The sequence below is a fragment of the Dermacentor albipictus genome, chromosome 5, assembly GCF_038994185.2.
Source record: "Dermacentor albipictus isolate Rhodes 1998 colony chromosome 5, USDA_Dalb.pri_finalv2, whole genome shotgun sequence".
Taxonomy (NCBI): domain Eukaryota; kingdom Metazoa; phylum Arthropoda; class Arachnida; order Ixodida; family Ixodidae; genus Dermacentor; species Dermacentor albipictus.
In genome coordinates this window covers 86,543,721-86,559,877 of record NC_091825.1, presented here as the reverse complement: position 1 = coordinate 86,559,877, position 16,157 = coordinate 86,543,721, and the positions used below count along the sequence as shown (strand labels likewise).

At 43.3% G+C, this 16,157-nt stretch overlaps 1 long non-coding RNA gene across 2 annotated transcripts; it reads left to right on the top strand.

The window, feature by feature from the left end:
- Positions 1 to 870: 870 nt before the first annotated feature.
- LOC139060518 (uncharacterized) lies at positions 871 to 5,440 on the top strand. 2 transcript variants are annotated; one of them, XR_011514894.1, is made up of 4 exons: positions 871 to 1,227; positions 2,120 to 2,218; positions 3,169 to 3,296; positions 5,352 to 5,440. It is a non-coding gene; the product is annotated as an uncharacterized lncRNA (long non-coding RNA). The 2 variants fall into 2 exon arrangements; XR_011514893.1 differs by lacking the exon at positions 871 to 1,227 and having other exon boundaries at positions 1,889 to 2,218.
- Positions 5,441 to 16,157: the final 10,717 nt, after the last annotated feature.

The following is a 16,157-nucleotide window of genomic DNA, read 5'->3' as shown; positions in this document are numbered from 1 at the left end:
TACTGGCATGACGGCCACTCCAAAAATGTATCATCCAGAAAAACAACGCCCTTTCACTTACAATTCCATTATCATTATTTTTCGTGCTCACAGGAATATTAACATGCAATTAAACACTTCTAGAAAAACTGCAGTAGCAGAGCGAAAACACGAGAGCAACTTGCGCAATTCTGCACTAATATTTCGGTGCCCTTAATAGCCCAACAAAAAGTGGTGAAATGGAAGAAGCTGTTTGGATACATTGCTGAACAAACAGGGACGTGCTGTTGGACGAGCCTCTGCTGTACAATGGCATCAACGTACAATTTGCATGGTGAATCCATAAAGAAGACTTACAGAGGCGAGATCACGTTGGAAGTTCTCAAACCCGAATTTCCACGTACCTTGCCTAATTCATTCAGAGGTTTACTAAGCTACTGATCTGCTTTCTAAGTGCACCCTCAAATACAGCTTGTAGGGCTGAGCCTATATATTAAGGGCTGGTGTCGTCAACGCTGTAATTTCTTATCCAGAGCATACGCACTTGCAAACGCAGTCTTCAGTCTCCTCATGAATGTTTACGCGTCGCTGTCACACGACCAAGATGTGAGCGTCTTTATCGAGCCATGATATCGCTGAAACTACGCTGTAACCTCGCAAAGTTGCTTCGTTCGGACGCAGCGAATAATCTAATTGCACCAGCAGAAGAGCGCCGATCGTCTCGCTCACGGTCCCGATTTGTGTACTGTACCCTCAGTGATGCAGCACAGACTGCGCACCCCACCCCAAAATAAAATGCCCGGCACAAAACGTAGTAGCAACTACCCGCCTCACCGCTCTAGTTAGAGACCACAACGAAGCAGCAGCAAACAGGCGGCCATGCGAGCAAGCAAACCTGTCAGAATAAACGTTCAATTTGCGCGGCCGCCCCATGCCCAATGAAAAGCGACCGGAAGTGACGGCCGACGCTGTACCATCACTTCGGCGCGCGGCAGGACGGGAAGGCGGAAGCTGCGCCATCATGCTCGTTTTCGCGTGCGTTCGCGTCGCGCGCTGTGCGAAGTAATTTTAAACGTGTGATTAGTTTTGCGCGCGGGGTAGAAAAAGATGTGGCCCATGCTTTGTGTATTACTCGTGCCGCACTTCAAAGCAAAGCGTTCGTACTCACTGGAAGATGGATCCACGAAGGCTGAAACGAGAAGTTGCAACGTGCCCGGTCGGTAGTACTGGCATGATGGAAACTTTCAGGCAAGTGCCCGTTTATTTGGTATTTGTTTTGTTCGCTGTAGAATTATCTCACTGTGATCTCGTAGCATAATTCATAATTCGCTAATGTAAGAGCAAGAGCAGCTGCACTCCTACTAGGGCAAGTTAACTACCTCGATCCCGTCCCGTGTGACTAATGTTTGTCAAATTTACATCGGGCGTGGTGCGCCTGCATAGTTACGCTTTGTTTCTCAGCGCTTGAATGTTCATTGATGTGATTCTCTTGTGCGTTCAGCGCGGCTGCTTGTAATGCGATCGTTCGCACTTCAGTTAAATGTGGTCGACCACCTTTGCGTCGCGTAGAAAAGGACTGGCTTAGCCACCTTTCGAAGGAACCGGCGCGGTATTGGTTCTCCCTGATGCGGTCGCGTGCTGCTGTTGCTGCTTGCCGGACGCCTTCAGCATTTTATCGGCTCGCTTTGTCTGTGCGTGTGCGCGTGCTCGCGCTCGGCTTGATTTGTGTGTGCGTGCGTGCGTGTGTGCGCTCAGCTCAGCTCGCTTTGTGTGTGTGTGTGTGTGTGTGTGTGTGTGTGTGTGTGTGTGTGTGCGCGCGCGCGCGCGCGCGGGCGTGCGTTCAGTACATGCCGGTTTGTATGGGCCGGCGTGTTTGCGCGTGTCTAGTGCGTACGTACGTGTTTTGTGAGTGTGTTGTCTGTGGGTCGATGTGTGTGCGTGCACGTGTTAGCGTGTCTGCCTGCATGCATGTATGTGTGCTTGTTTGTGTTCATCAATGTGCGCGTGCGCGCTTTTGTGTCTGCGCTTTGAGAGTGCGTATACTTGTGTGTGCGTGTGGATGCGTTTTGTGTGCGTGCGTATGTATTGCATGAGGCCGGTAGAGTTTTACTCGCAATAAAACTCTTCCGATTTGGTGCAGCGAGTGTTCCCGCCTGAAAGCCGAGTTTGGTTTCAAGCCACCCTGGACAACTGCTGTATGAGGCGCCGTTTCTCGGGAGGACCAGTGGGAAGGCGCCAAGTATACGCTTCGTCCTTTTTCCTCCCATGCCCTGATGAATCGATATCCTTGTTTTTTATTGTGAAAGGAACGTTACATCCAGAGCATAAATAAATGATTAAGAAATCTGGTAGTGTGTTTCGCCATTACAATAATTCCGATCTTAAAGACGTGGATTTCCCATTAGCCCACATTTCTTTTGATGCAGACAACCGCTGAAATTGTTAGCGGCAGGTTATTCGAGACGTTCTACGTATATAGCAATTGTCTTCAGGAGCTTTATTGAATATTGAAAATTTGAAGTGTTGTGCTTTAGAGGTATCATATATAAGCTTTAGGTCTCCGGGTAATTTGCATGCCCTTCAAGAGCTGTCGCCTATAGCCCTATTGAAATTCGTAACTACAGTTTGGAGCACTGGGGAAGCTAGAAGGCTTGCCCTGGCTCTCGAGAAAGTGTTTAAGCTTGAGGTGTAGGTTGAGGAGTTTGGGGTTGGTAACACAAAGGATTTTTTATGCCTTAGTAGTAGGAGTGACACAGGATAAAAAAAATGTATGTGTGTCAAGCACAGGAAGCTGCTCATGTGGTAGAAGCATGTGTGCGTGTGTGTGCGCGCCCATGCATGCGTGCGTGTGTGTGAATTCTCTCCTCAAAAGGGAGTATGTGTGTAAGTGAGCTATTTCATTGCTGGTCTGTTTGCCAAGAATTGGCAAGAAAACACAATAATCAATTTAACTTGAAATAATAAACTTCAAAGCATACTGGCGACAGCAGCACACAAGCATGCAGCTGTGTGACAATCTTAATGCATGACTGCAACATCTGGAAGGAGGCTTGCTTCTTCAGTAAGCAGCACAAAGTCCATATTCTTGGCTTTTCTCGTGCAAACCAAAACGAGGCTCGTTGCCAATGATCTTGTCTTTTGCTCTAATAGCATTTGTTTATCTTGTACTTAGAGCGTTGTTTCTCGCAGGTCATGCAGATGGTAGCAGCGATTTCACAATGCCCAGCCTTGGCGCCCCCCATCAAGAGCAAGCCACTTGCTTTCGCCTTCAGACAGATGGTTAACGTCTTCTTGAAAGCGGTTGAGAAGACAACATTGTAAGTAGATATAGTTGTGTAGTGTAATATAATAAGTCAAGTTATAATTTAAAACTCGGGCTCCTTGGCCGCCTAAGCTTGATATGATGTGCAGTTGTCGGTGGTTGTAAATATTGCCGATGGTACAGTGCATACTGCAGGTATGACTGCTGATCCAAAGTATACATTTGCATTTTCTTGATGGTCTTTCATAATGAGGATTTTCTTTGTGCAAGAATATTCACAAAATTCCGGGGCATTGTAGCATCATATTCTTTATTGTGCATTAACTGCTAATTTCGTATGACCTTCCTGCTACCAATTTATTTGCAGGAAAGGAATATTTGTTTACTCTCTGCAATGAGCTTGTTATTAGCTCATTGCATTACACTCTTCTACCTTTAATTTATTCCCATATATTTATCAAAACCTTAAAATTTCAGCTGTTTTTATTTTGAATACAATATCAAAATCAAAATGCACCGGATTGCAATCTAGACTGCACGGGATTTGAAGAAATTACAAGAAACCAGGACCTCTCGGGAGCGTTAAAAAAACGTTTCCGCAGGTAATGTGCCTAATTATACTGAGCTAGCTGCTCACGAAAATTGCAAGCATATTTCATTTCACATAGTTTTGCAGGATATAGCAGGCCTATCATAGTCTCTGAGCACAACCTTACCTCATTTGCATCATGAAAATGTCTCATGCTTAATTTGGGACAAGTTTTGAAAAATGAATGTATCATAATTTTGAAACTACACAAAGTATTGGTTGAGGCTAGACAGTTTTCAAACAACTTGACCATGTTGAACTTAGCCATTACAGGACGGAAAAAAAAACATGCACAGGAGCACTCATTCAATGAAATGTGATGCTTGTGGTTATTTTCCACATGCAAAATGTACTTTTAAGCGAGAGAGGGCAGATAGCCAATTTACAACCATTGTGACTCATGCGGATAGTAGCAACACAGGATGAGAAATGGTTGTCTCTGAGGTTCATTGAATATGTGAAAACTCATATACAGTACCCCCCCCCCCCCCCCTATGAGGAGTAACCGTGCAATATGTTTTGGGCAAGAAAGACGATTGTTCTAGGAGACAAGAAATTTCAGGCTCTAGTTGAGAGGCTACAGAAAGAAGGACCATGTAAATAGTCACAGATTAACATAAACTGCATCGGAGTGGCATCACAGTTTAAAGCATGAAGTGGGAGCATGAGGAAGGATCATAAGTTTAAATAAGGGAATACTACTTGTCAGTGCATTGCCAAGCTAACCCATTGAAAGAAGGGGGCGTGCTCTAAGAAAAATAGTTGACAACACATGCTAAATTTTCGAGGAAAGTATGCCAAAATGCCCATTCTTACTAAATTAGTAAATAAGAAATACACGATAAATTTTAGGATTCAGAAACGGTCTAATAAACCGCATTGGAGAGTTGGATATTGTTGGGCTGGATGCATGTATTGCAGGGCAAATGAGAATGCCAGTGGGGATTCCCTCATTTTCATTTTGTGTGCACTCTCTGTAAAACAGTTCTCTTTGTCTCCTATTGTAATAATGTTGTGTAAAAACAGTCATTTTTTAATGCCTTGTGCATTTCACTCTTAAATGTGCAATATCCCGTAAGCTTCTCACCTGCAGTACTTATAAAGTGTAATGCAGATATATTGCAGATTTCATAATGTCAATTTTGTATTAAGGTAACATACACACTCTTGGACAAATGTCTGTTGTTGAGAGATGTCATTGGTAGTCTTTAAACTTTATTCACTCTTATTTTCTATGGTGAAAAGGCTACTGTAAATTTATGTTTTTGCTGCTGTATGTGCCTTGTGTTCACAATGACAGTGGTTTAGCATTCACAGTAACATGCAATTCCTTAATTGGCAAAATAGAAACTTCTCCTACCTTTCACTTGTCTTGCCCAGTTGCCTGAGCGGTGCATTCTGCTCAGTCACATTAAGTTTGTTACTTTGAGGAGCTTGTTGCTTTATCAAATTTTCCGCAAAGTACATGTGTAATTGCACGGACTGAATTCTCATGATTCTCTTCTTATTTTGCTAATGCAGGCTGCAAGATTCCAGCAATGCCATGCGCTGCATTTATTGGTCAAGATGCTCAGAGAATGGAGTCCCTGCACCTCGTGGTTAACCGTGAACATTTTTTTCTTTTGGAAAGCTAAAGGCCATTTGCTGCATCACTTGCATTTTTGCAGCTCAGATGTGTACTATATTTTTCTAATTTTGAATCAATATTGGCTATTCAGTATAAAAAATGACGTACAGCGTGAAGGACAAGGACTGCGAGAGACACACTCCACTGACTTTCAACAATATTTTATTGCGTTGCCACATCGTGTGTGTATACACAGAGGGGTCATGCGCAGAAAATGAAAGCCAGACACAAGGGGTGTTCTAACAGCAAGTCATTGTAAAAAGAACATGGTCACTTGAAAAAAAAACATCACAATTTCTATCTGTTTAGATACAAAATTTCACTAGGGGTCAGCGTGATAGAGGGGGCACTAACGCACACACTACCCAGTTTTCTGGTGAAATCAGCTTCAATAATTTACCGGGTGAGCTGTGTCTCGCTAAAACTTCCGTATCTTAAAGAGGGGCATGCAGCCGCAGTCCCTGCAATGAATGCCCAAGTGGCCTTGAACAGTGTTATGGACGTTGTTATAGTGCTCTCTTAAACGATCATTTAGGCGCCTGCCTATCTGTCCAATATATTTACTGCCTCAAAATGGGAATTTAGGAAACCACATTCATTGCACACATCGCAAAACGTTTTCTGTGCTCGGCAGAGCAACAACTCTGACGTGATTTAGGCGCGTTTACACACTTACAGAGCCTTGCCAACTTTTCCGGGGCTGAGAAAAGGACTGTGATTTCTGCAGGTCCCCTAATCTTTTTTAGCCTATGGGAGACATCATGAACATACGGTAGCACTGCAAACCTGTGTCTTTCAACCGGCCGGTTCCTTGACCGAGCGTGCTCATCATGTTTTGTGCACTTCAGAAGCTGTTCCGCTATGGCTGAAATTAAGGCCAAAGGGTAGCCAACCCATGAAAGGCAATCAGCCTGTGCAGCAACGCTATGTTGCATCTGACGCAAGATTTATTGAGGCTGTTAAGGAGGCAAAGCTTCACAATATCTCATTTGACTTTGTTGGACAGACAGGCAGGCGCCTAAACAATCATTTAGGAGAGCACGATAACAACGTCCATAACACTGTTCAAGGCCACTTCGGCATCCATTGCTGGGACTGCTGCTGCATGCCCCTCTTTGAAGGTACGGAAGCTTTAGTGAGACAGGTCATCTGGGAAACTATAGAAGCAGATTTCACTAGAAAACTGGTTAGTGTGTGCATTAGTGACCCCTCTATCGTGCTGACCCCTAGTGAAGTCTTGTATCTCAACAGATAGAAATTCTAATGTTTATTTTTTTCAAAGGACGATGTTCTTAGTACAGTCACTTGCTGTTAGACACCCCTTGTGACTCATATTCTGCGCATGCCCGCTTTTGTGCAAATATACTCGATGTGGCAACGTAATTAAATATTGTTTGAAGTCAGCGCAGTCTGTCATCTCTCGCAGTTCTTGTCATTCAAGCTGTACGTAATTTTATCTCATTAATTGCAAACTATCCCAAGGAACTACCCTTGTTCAGTATAATTATAATGTTTGATATGACCATTTGCTGGCAAACGTTAACAGTGTGATATTTAACTCGAACTTTTGCATGACTGCTTATGCCTGTGTTCTTTTAGTAACCAGAGTATGGCTAATTTATTAAACCATATTTGCTAATTTGCATGCTCACATGCTATAGCATGCCTTAATCTTGAATTACTGCATCTAAGTGCAAATAATTTAGAAATTTACTATGTATTTTAAAACACTGTCCACATTTTGTGCTCAGCAAAATCGTTTAATCAACAGTGGTTTGTTTTTATCAGGCCTCCTGCTGCACTTTGCACCCAGGCACTAGTAGATGTGGAATATGCACTCTTTTGATTTATAGTAAGCAAAGAACCTATTTTCAAACTACATATTGTATATGTACCAGTGCCTTAGAGTTACAAAACAAAAATTTATAGAAACTGGTATTGTAGTTAGAAAAACAGCTACACAGCACCTTTAGCCCAGAGAACTCTCATTTCACAAAAGAGGACAAACTATGTAGGCGCTAAAAAATTCTACGTATTTTTTGTGCTCAAGTAATCTTGTTGGAAATAGAAAATTAGCAATAAGGCTCCTGGCATAAACCTCACTTAAAGCATGTCTATGCTTGGAAAGTATTCTTTCAGTCTGAAAAATGTTGGCCAGTTATGCTTTACATCGACTTTCCAAACTTTTCATAATGCTTTGCGATTACATTAGTGTACAAAATAACAGGTGTCTTTCTTGTGCGTTTGCTCTGCATTTCAATTGCTTCCCTAATTCACCTTTGCAATATGCCTTTTTTTAAGGCATCAAAACTTGAATTTTCGTTCACTGGAGCGTAATACTAAAAATTTATTCCTTTATGTGGCCCAAAACACTGCGAATCAACCCAGGCTCTTTCAGTGCCGCTATACATAGTTTCTTCTCTAATAACAGATTTGATCAATGCATATATTTTAGGTACCTTTGTGGGAAATGTACATGTTCTTGTACTTACCGATGTGTTTGGTGATTGCGCATGTTTATATTTCATGTGATTTATGTTGTACTCTGTATTGCAGCATGCAATAAATATATTTGCGTTTTCTTGAAAATGCAGCATATATCTTACCAGTCTGTGTTGCATCTTATTTGGATATGGAAATCGTGATAACCTTGGTGTTGATATACATGCTCAAAAGTGTCCAAGTTTGCTAGGTTGTATTTGTGCAGCGAAGACAGGTTTTCCAATATACACCATGAATTACTAATATGTAATGTGATCCACACGTATAGGTGTTGTGTATGCCCATCGAAGCTTCAAGGCCGGCTGTTCGACAGTGCGTTTTGTAGCCGAACTTGAACCTTCTGGCACACGTAGTAGTTGCGCGTGGATCGCTGTACATAGTAGTAATTTAAGGCGTGTACTGCCGAATCTGCCTTCCATACACGCTAGAAATAAAAGGGTCTACACCCTTCCAACACCCACACAGATGGGTGTTAATTTGGATGAGCAGCCTTACACTCTAAATTTATTTTGCTGGACACCCTTCCTTTAGGGTGCTATAGTGGCACCCCAACTGTAGGGTGTAGACAACAGCACCCTTAGGGTGTTCGTCTGGCGACAAACTGATTTACACCCTTAAGGGTGTTAAAATGTTTAGTGTGTACTGCAACCGCCGCCGTCGTTCAGCAACATGAAAGACAAGGAGATGAAGCCATGGACATATAAAAGCAGCGGCACCCACAACGAACGTTTGACGAACCAGACTCTTCGGCTGGTGGCTAGCTCGACTGCGACGGCCGGCTTTCATCACGACTTCACGGACAGCCCGTTCGGCAGAGTGTGTAATTTGTTTGAAAGGCTGTCGCCTAACTTTATTGAAACATTGTCTGCATAGTGCTTGCAAAACCAAGCCAAACAGACCTTTCTCTCGTGATAACTAGGTCCACAAGCGTTAAACCTCAGCCAATTTTTTTTTCTTTCGTGCTCGCTTTTCAACCTGTAATCCTAAAATCAACGTATATATGTTTGGGACGACAACTTAACTTGAGGAGCCAACAGATTTAGATGCTGCCGTTGACTATATAGTTTTCTTTTGGCCGCTGAAACTGCAGCTAGTGCCATAAATGATGTCTTCTATCTGCAGGGCCGGTGCGCTACTTTCTTGTGTTAGCATAAAGCCCGCCCTTATACACAGAGGAAACAATCAACTCCCGAAAACGTACTTTTATTTGTTGCCGAAAGTTTGTACTTTTTTCCAGTATAAATGATTTCGACGGTGTAAGTTTCGTGCACAATTGTCCGTGGCGATCGAGGGGGGGAAAAAAAAATAAGAACGCACTCGTAGTCAGTTATGCGAGTCACATGAGAAAAGTCGGCCTTTATCGTAGCTTTCTAAGTGAATCTTGTTTCCGTTTATCTGCTGTGTATTTTCTATGCCCAGCTAATTACAACGTGTGATATGACGTTGAAACATGGTTCAGCGGTGCATATAAATCACCGGGATTATAAACAGCACCCGTACGCTGCCCTGAATATGAAGCTCTTTGCAAAGGGGCTTCATATCTATGTGTGCTATATCTCCGCCGACTCTGTCCTGGCGGCAAATTGCATTGTCTGTGAAGCATACGCGACCTCTTTCTTCGGTTGGGCTGCTTCATGCGCGAAATTCTAAAGAAAGTAATGCTAATGATCTGCGACGCCTTCTATGTCCATGCATTCTATGTCCATGCGGCTGCTACGAGCAGACTTCTTTTTGTGTGCGCGCGTGTGAATTCCGATAACGAGCACTGATGAAGTTTAGAAAGGTAATACGTAATGTTCACGTAACGTACGAATCATTAGACATGCGCGGAACATAGGAAGTTTGGGGCACCTGCGGTAGTAATGGACATTTTTCTTAGCGAAGAAATACTGGCCATAATGGCAACATAAACGGCACTGTTTGTATCTGGTGTCGAAACGAGGATTGTGTAACGCTTATTTTTTGTTTAAGCGGGCCTAGAAGTGCTGAATTAACAGTGAAGCCGTCTGTCTTTTTGGACGCCCCATTTTACATCGGCTCTTGGGGAACGATGTGCCTGCTTTCCTTGCACGTGCATTAGATTATATGAGTAAAGATGATCAACTACGGCACACGCCGTGGATTTTTCACAGCAATGCACCTCTCCATATTTTCTCTACCTCGGGTCACAGAAAGGCCGTGTGAATCTAGTATAGATGACGAGAATAACTTATGATCCAAGTGAGATAAGAATAAACAAAGCTCTAATAATCATTAACTGGCGCTGAACGTTGTTAATGTTGCAAGCATGGATTAGATCCGCCCATAAGATGGGCGGATCTTGCTTTAGCGGGTGCCATAATTTCTGCCGACGCGACTGGCTTTCAAAGGTAAGCAACGCGCACGTTAAACACGCAAAACGTAGTTCACGTGAACAGAATGCACCGCAAAGGCAAACCTTGAAAAACGAAAACCTCGTCCACCACTTTCAGTTATCTGTTTACGTCATCCTGAAATAAGGCGCCAAATTTAGCAAGCCGTAGACAATTCGTGATCTTCAGCCCTGAGAAAATAAGTAACGCAAGAAAAACACACACACACACAAAAAGAATGCAATCATTTTGATATATTGCCTCATTTACTGGTGCCACACTGTAATTGATTTGACCGTACCCACCCTTGTAGACCAGCGACTATGGCGTTGCTCAGCCGAGCCGGGGTTCTTCCCGGCCACGGCTGCTGCGTTTAAATAGGGACAAAAAGTAAAAAAAAACGCCTTTGTGCTTTGATGCAGGCATACTTTAAAGAACCCCATGTGGAAAATTAATCCAGGGTCCCCCACTGCGATGCGCCTCATAATCAGATCGTAGTTTTGGCATTTCAAACCCTGAAACTTTCTCACCGTTGAATTCAATTACAATGTGCAAAATGTACAAGCAGCGTTTTTCTTCCAACAGGCACAAAAAATAAGCAGTTTCTAATAATTTTGAACTGATTCCGCGTCGTCTTTTACCGCATATGGTGACGACCACCGCCCAGAAACTCAAGATGGCTTATGAGCAGGAATAAAATGTGTAATTGTCGCCATGTCGCCGGGAATAAAGTTAAGATCACTGGAAATAGAATTTGCTGTGTATAACATGCGTGGCATACTTCCGCTTTAGCTTTTAGGTTTTAAAGGTTCGATATATCCGCTTAAAACGGGGCGTTGTTTTCAATTAAACCGAAGGAAGCAATTAAAATTCGAAACCTACGTAGTGCATTTAATCCGCACAGTGTCTACTTTGAACAAACAATTCTAATATATGCTGCTTGGTCTATAAATTATTCCTAATTTTTACGGCTTCGCAGCAGTTAAGCAAACATGTTTCTGCTTAGGGTGACAATATTGTTGCTTGTATTGCGCAAGGTTAACTCACTAAACTTGGCGTCAAGCCATTGTACATTATTCTACTTTTTCAGTACAATTTGTTTGGCTGCTTCTTCATTTGCAATGAAACTCAGGAAAAAAAAACGAGGTTGCTAACGGTTGCTTCAGCTCGCAGTTTCCATTGTTTTGGGTTATCGCACTGCTGCCCTGCACCATACATTTTATTGTGGCGCGAACAATTGCAAGCCGGCACTAATGTCTTTTTAAGCTCGACTATAGTCACTGTCTCCCGTGACGCCGTATTGTAGCGATGCGGAGGCCTTTCAGGTTTGCTGCACTAGTTAGCATTTCAAGCTTCCTGCCCTTACACTGTGCCATAATGTAGCCCCGGTGGAGTAACGCCGTAGTTCATACTGCAAGAAAGGGTGATAGAATTTGAGCCCTTTGGGTTGTTTGAACAATGTGGGAACAATCCGGAACTGTGTCAACAACGCTGATGTAGACAAAAAAGGAAAATCGGCATGAAAAACCAAGCGGGTGTCTCCATTCCAGAGTCTATACTCTAAGTTTTTGTTTTTATCAGCCGTAAGGCTGGAAGCTTAACTCTGCAAATCAATATCAGTCTACCGCACCAATGTTCACTGTTTCACTATTTGTTGTTATTCGCCAGCTTTCCTTTCCCACAGTTTTACTAATCCATATAAGAAATAAGCGTAATTATTATTTTGTGTGAATAACTTGCATTGATAAATGAATCATTACTTTGAGCACTTCAGATCTGACGCGTTTCTTGGGAAAATAGCAGGAGTAAGAGCTTAAAGTGTGCAATGCCGTAGAGAGAATGCTGAATTACATTGGAATTGCAGAAGGGCTTGAAGGTGGCTAGCGAACGCGAGACATTGATGCTAAATCATTACAGCAGAAGCACGAACGTCGATGTCCGCGGCCTACCGCTTAACTAGAGCGAGCAGCTGTGGGTAACTGTTGCAAATATTGCCAAGTTGTTAGGCACTAAAATTACAGTTAATGACATAAAGATCGCACATCCTGCACCAGCGAGGTATAAAAACAAACCGAATGTCGTCGCCACGTTTCTCACGAGAACATCGCGAGAGAAGGTGTTGGCTTGAGCAAGAAAGGCTAAATGGAACACCACTCGTCTTGGTTTTGACGCTTAAGTGACCCTTGATGCTATACATATATGTGTTCATCTTCGCAGGAAAAGAAAGCATCTGCGCAGTAAATCGCTGCTAGCAAAGCAGGAAAATTATATGAGAATTTAATGCCTATCATAAGGCAAGATCCTCATCTGTACAGCGGAGAAATCACTTGTCTTGAATGTTAACTTGCAGTGCTGATTTAGCATGAATAATTTCATATTTGTGATCGACCACCAAACCTTTGTCCGGCGTCATTACTGAACCTCAGATTTTACAAAAGCTTTCCACTGAATACATTACGGTGAACCAATCTTCGACTTACTTGAATGCTTGAAAATGCTGCAGCCGAAAAAGGACAGCAGACGCCTTTTGTGACATGGATTGTTTTGTTGTGCGGCGAGTTCATTGTACATTGCGTTTGATTGTCACTTGCCCACACATGTCCTTGAAGTTATCAACTGCTATAGGCCAATTCTTTTTTTCTCAGCAGTTTATGCTCTTTGTTTCATATATTCTAGAGTTTAGAATGGAGTGTTACTAGGTTCTATTGTAAGAAGATAATCATATGTGCACTCACATAGACGATGTGATAATTTGCCTCATACGGCGTCTAAGATCAGTTTTAAATCCTTATACTAGCTTTGTGTATATGAATTCGCTAGAAAAACATGATCGCCACATTTTCCAGCTCATAGCTATATCATTTAATAGCTAACTGATCGATCAAGAGTTTCACTGAGCTTTCGCCGTATTAACATGTGATCAGCAGCAAAAAAGGGAATGGGAAACCAAGGGGGGGGGGGGGGAGGGAGGCTCATAGAAGCCCCTTGCAGGAGTTCCTAAAATGCACCGATAACAAAACTGCTATTAAAAACGAACCTTGCTTTACCTAGCCAAACACAGTTTCACGTCCGTCGTTGGGTCACTATTTCGCAAGATGTGTATGCATGTATGGAGAGCACCGCACTTGTAATCGCAGATGTGGATTTAGTCTCCTTTTTGTTCTTTTGTCACAGCTTTTGCCTCTCATTGGCCTGTGCCTTGTAATTTCTACATTTCAATTAAACATGGCTGGCATCTCCTGTGTTTGCTCTGTCATGACTATCTGTCATTTTGGATGATTATATATTTATTTTTATGTAACCTGTGTAATTAATATGTATATCTATGTGCCATCCTTTATTACAATTGCATTTTGGCAACTAAGTAGTGCGAGTGGCCGCACCTCTGTTTTGCCTGTTCAGACAGCATGTCACGGCGTAGAAGCTCTGCATATAATAGAGCCTCATTGATATCTCTAAAGTACACAGAGCTCGTAACCGAAAAACTCACAATAGTGATCGTCTTATATGTCTTTTCTTTTGTTTTTGGTTACGCTGTTCTTAAAAACTGCGTATGTGCTATCGAAAAATCCGGCTTACAAAGAAGTGCCAGTGAGCGCTTTAAACGAAAAAAACAAGCAAACAAACAAACAAACAAAATAACGAACAGACAGACAGACAGACAGACAGACAGACAGACAGACAGACAGACAGACAGACAGACAGGCAGACAGACAGGCAGACAGGCAGACAGACAGACAGACAGACAGACAGACAGACAGACAGACAGACAGACAGACAGACAGACAGACAGACAGACAGACAGATAAACAAACAAGCAAACAAATGACAGAACCATAGCGCTGTGGGAAATGGTTTAAGCAAAGCTTTTATCGACGTTTACGGAGAACGCTGTTTTCCTTCAACGAATATGTGCAAATACAGAGCAAATGACCAAACTAGACACATTTCTACTGGGAAATCCCTCGCTCACAGCTGTGGTCTTCGAACATGTAGATCCCATGCATGACGATGAAGGAATGACGATGATGGAGTGACAGGATGGCATCGAAACACTGGTATGATGACGATGGCAATACAACAAGGGCACGACGACGATAGCATGACGACACGGAAATGAATACGACAGAATGATGGCCATGACCATGACAACATGATGACGAGGAAATGGCAGCGGTGGAATGGCGAACAAGGAATGTCGACGATGGAACGATGACGACGGAACGACGACGACCGTGTGATGGCGACATGGTCGCAACTAGATGAAGATTCTAGAATGATGGCGGTAGTTTGAGCACGGAGGCATGACGACGATTGTATGGAGACAACTAGATGACGATCGATTGATGACTGCGGCATGACGACAACCGGATGACGAAGCTAGAATGAATATAGTTAAACAAAGACAGCGTATTCGATGATATGTCCCAAATGCATGACGAAGACTGCATGGGGAGGACGAAACGACGATGGTGGAATGGCAAACGTGGTATGATGGCGACGGCGTGACGATCATAGGATGACGACTGTACGACGACGACGGGGGGGACGAGGAAACAGGGCGACGATGCCATAATGACAATACGATGAAGAAGCTGGAATTACGACAACAGAACGACCACGAAGGTCTCACGACGGCGGTAAGGCCACGAATGCTTGGCGACGATTATACGACAATCGCAATTATGGCATGACAATGACGGCATGATCAAAACGGAACGACCGCAATATCACGGCTTCGTGTTGAGGGTGGCACACTGATGACGGAATAAAGACGACGGCATGATGACGGCGTCGTCCTCAATTTAAGTAAAAAGGGTTCTAGTCAAATTGAGGACGACGCAACGAGCTATGGAAAGAAGAATGATAGGTGTAACGTTAAGGGATAAGAAAAGGGCAGATTGGGTGAGGGAACAAACGCGAGGTAATGACATCTTAGTTGAAATCAAGAAAAATAAATGGGCATGGGCAGGACATGTAATGAGAAGGGAAGACAACCGATGGTCATTAAGGGTTACGGACTGGATTCCAAGGGAAGGGAAGCGTAGCAGGGGGTGGCAGAAAGTTAGGTGGGCGGATGAGATTAAGAAGTTTGCAGGGACGGCATGGGCACAATTAGTACATGACCGGGGTTGTTGGAGAAATATGGGAGAGGCCTTTGCCCTGCAGTGGGCGTAACCAGGCTGATGATGATGATGATGATGATGATGATGATGATGATCATGACGGCTACGTGATGACGATGAAATGACAACGCAAGTGTGGGTGGAACGATGTCGACAGCATGACGACAGAGGAATGAATACAGCACCATGTAGGCGATGAAATGTCGACGGGGTAAGGACAACGATGGCATCATGAAGGAGTGTTTGTGTTGGTGCTAACGTCCCCTCCTTCGCTTGCCATCGCTTGCCACTCCGGGCCACCGTGGTCTGCACTAAATCCACTGCCGCCTTGCACTACGTGCAGTACCGGGCAATTGTGTAAGACAGCACCGCCGTATCATCACAATCTGCCCATGTTGAAAGCGATTATCTTTATTTGGCTCTTTTGGTTGTTTTCATAATAGGTCGGTGGCCGTTACAAGGCCCGTAACCTCTTTTGAGGATTCTTTGTTAGCCTTCAAGTGTCTGTCCCATAGGTGAGTGCAGATCAAATGCAATCATTGCGTCCTTTTTTTCTGTGATAGCGGTAAGCTGCTGGTTATAATTCGGCAACGTCTGCCGTTTTTTGTACCAATTTTTGTTCTGTAGAGTTTCTTCTCGTAATCAGTGTGGCCTGTGAGTAATTGGGATAGATAAATATACTTTTGCACAGATTCGTGTAGTTGACGGCCCCTTTTGAATT